This window comes from Myotis davidii, unplaced genomic scaffold (assembly GCF_000327345.1).
Source record: "Myotis davidii unplaced genomic scaffold, ASM32734v1 scaffold199, whole genome shotgun sequence".
Classification (NCBI taxonomy): domain Eukaryota; kingdom Metazoa; phylum Chordata; class Mammalia; order Chiroptera; family Vespertilionidae; genus Myotis; species Myotis davidii.
This window is the reverse complement of record NW_006290680.1, coordinates 3,367,616-3,370,571: the sequence shown is the minus strand read 5'-3', so window position 1 is coordinate 3,370,571 and position 2,956 is coordinate 3,367,616. Positions and strand designations below refer to the sequence as shown.

Genomic DNA, 2,956 nt, shown 5'->3' with positions numbered 1-2,956 from the left:
ACTCAGTTCTAGTCTGATTCTGGCACCAACTCATGATGTGACTTCAGGCTTCCCCTTTCTTGGCCTCAGTTTCCCCATCCTTAAGGTAAAGGCCTGGAGTAGCAGATTCCTACGGTCTCTTTCTCCTGAGCTAGTTAAAAAACTGTTTTGCATTAAGATCTGCTCTCCTATAAATAAGGAAACCTCCTGGAGGCAGACGTGCTGTAAGCCAGAGAGAAGGGTTTATTGTCGAAAGCACTTGATGCTGTTTTAAGCTCCGACCAGAGTTGGGCACTTTTGCTTCTCATTTACTTGACTCGGGGAAGACTAAATGGCTTGCCCGAAGACCACGCTGCGAGGAAGTGTCAGGCCTGGGACTTGAGTCCAGGACTGAGGGATCCAGAGCCTGAGCTCTGTCTGCTGTACACACTGCTCTTGCTCTGGCACCGGGCAGGTTCTTTCCCGATCCCCATCTGGGTTGTTGAAGTGGCAGTCCCCTGGGGAGTCTCGATGGGCGGGCCATGGAAGCCAAGGGGCCCAGGCCCTGCCGGAGGAATGCAAAGCGGACACTTCTGGACATGCGGAGGGGCTGAGAAAAAGCCCTCTTTCCAGGGAAGATGAGGAACAAGTGGGACTGAGCCAGAGGCTGAGGACATCACAAAAGCAGGAACTCCGAAGGCATCTAGACTCTGACCACAGCTAATGAAGCCGCGAGGAATCGGCGTCAATAAGGAGTAAATGAACACCAGCTCCAGTTAATCAGTAAGCACAGCTGCCTGCTTTCCTGCATTCAATTTCAGACTCACATTATGAATTGCCTCCCGGGAGAAACCAACCCCCTCCTCTCCAAAAAGGCCTTGATCCAATAAACCAACTTTTAATGGAGCGGCATCTTTCAATCGAAGGACAGCAACTTATCTCTGGGTCCTAGCTGTGTGGTGACACGAATTCTCTGAGCTGCCCAAGCTCACTCAAGGTTAGTAATTAAGGCATAATTGAAATGAAATTAATTGCAATAAATGTGTAATTAGCACAGCCATTGATTAAGAGCATTTGAAATGCAGTCTATGCATGAGACATTGATTGCCATGCTTTTTTGATAAATGTAATGGCAGTGATATCTTTTTTTGCTCCAGAAGGTCCTTCTTTGGTGTGTAATGAGTTTCCACAGGAAGGACTGGCCTTGAAGCCATCTGATTTCCTGAAATTCAGACATAGAATATTCCAGGCCCCAGTTGTGCTGGTTATAGCTCTTTTGCCCAGATTCTGTGTAGGATGATACCAGCATAGCCTCCTAGCCCATAGGCATCTTTATTCAAATGAGAAAAAGGCACCCCTTCCTTTGGGCAGCCTCAGCTCATGCCAGGTGCACAGCGTGGCCAGTGGGACATGGGCTGTATTTCAACCCTCACTGTCTGACTCAGTTGGGCACCTCTGTGTAGTGAGCAACTTTTCCAGCCATACACAGCAGGCTTGGCATCCTTCACCATGAGGGGAGGTGACAGGAAGGCAGAGCCTGAAGCTTGTCTCGGGATCGAAGCCTACAGCTCCTGGATAGCCCCCAGTCACCTGGATAGGTTGGGTGTTGCTAGCTGGAACGCTGCTACTTGGGCAGTAGCTGAGAGGGAAGGTAATGGGACTGGGCTAGGTGAGGCCTATGGGACAGGGTGTCATCTGCCCACAGGACTGAGTGGTGGGCAGTTCATGATCCTGACCACACTACTGGAGGAGGCACTGTGACCCCAGGGCAGTCAGGCTGGTGTTCACATGCTGGGGTTAGATGTGGTGAGGGTTGGGCCAGACCTCCCGGAGGATTTGGTGGACAGCAGAGTTGGGGTTCCCTGGGGTCCCACACTGAGTCAAGGGGTATGGGCAGTGGGTCCAGCTATGAGTCAATGGGGGAAGATAGACTATGTCCGGGCATCCATTCCTGCCCTGGACAGGGCTATATGACAAGGGTCTTGAAGGTCATGGCTGATGCTCAATAAGGACCATTCCTCCGCTTTCTGGGTCTGGAAGAGGAATGGCTAGTCCTGAATAATCCTGAAGCCTTCCCTCTGTGAGTGTCTGCTCTTCAGTACTGAGGAGCATGTTAATTCACTCAACCATTTTATTCGTTTATTCATTCTATTCATTCATTCACAGTAAATATTTAGTGGGTGCCTCCTATGTGCAAGTGCTATGCTAGCTGCTAAGAATAAAGTGGCGACCCAGTCCCTGCCCTCATGGAGTTCAAGGGGGAATGGGACAGATAAGCTTTATTTATTTATTTAATTTTATATTTTATATTGATTTTAGAGAGGAAGGGAGGGGGAGAGAGAGATAGAAACATCCATGGTGAGAGAGAATCATTGATCGGCTGCCTCCTGCATGCTCCCTACTGGGGACTGAGCCTGCAACCCAGGCATGTGCCCTGGCTGGGAATTGAACTGTGACCTCCTGGTTTATAGGTAGATGCTCAAACACTAAGCCATGGGGCTGGGCGGGACAGACAGACTTTAAATAATCACACAGACGTACATCTCCCCTTATTACAAGGTGGAGCCGTGCTCTACAGGTGTGCTGGACACCTTCTGTTTACCTCTCCAGATCCACACTCTCCCTTCATGCACCCTTCTCTGCACCCTGGAGTCTGATCACTACGGACTCCATCACATGGCTCTTCTGTTTTCTGCCTTCAGGTTGGACTGGGCCTGTGTGGGGCCTGGCTGGAGACCAGAGGGAGTGCATGCGAAAGATGCAACTGGGGTGTTTATTCTCCTGAGTCACTGGTTGTTGGCTGCGTCCTTCCTGAAGGCAGGGCTCTCCCCAGCTCCCGGGTTCTGGCACAGCTTCCTTCCCAGGCCATGGTGGGAAGGGTGCCACTGTTTCTAGGTCTGGAGGCCTCTGTTTTCCTCCACCCTGCTCCTCTTTGTACATGGCGCCTCTTTTGCACTCGCTTCAGTTACCTCTGCTTTCCCTCCCCAGCTCGTCGCCT

The 2,956-nt window shown here is 50.8% G+C and overlaps 1 long non-coding RNA gene across 1 annotated transcript in view; it reads left to right on the top strand.

Moving 5' to 3' along the window:
- Positions 1-597: 597 nt before the first annotated feature.
- Positions 598-2,956, top strand: part of LOC107183090 — a 46,869-nt gene continuing 44,510 nt past the window's right edge. The window contains exon 1 of the long non-coding RNA XR_001513864.1: positions 598-955. This is a non-coding gene — a long non-coding RNA (uncharacterized LOC107183090). The remainder of the gene's footprint in view (positions 956-2,956) is intronic.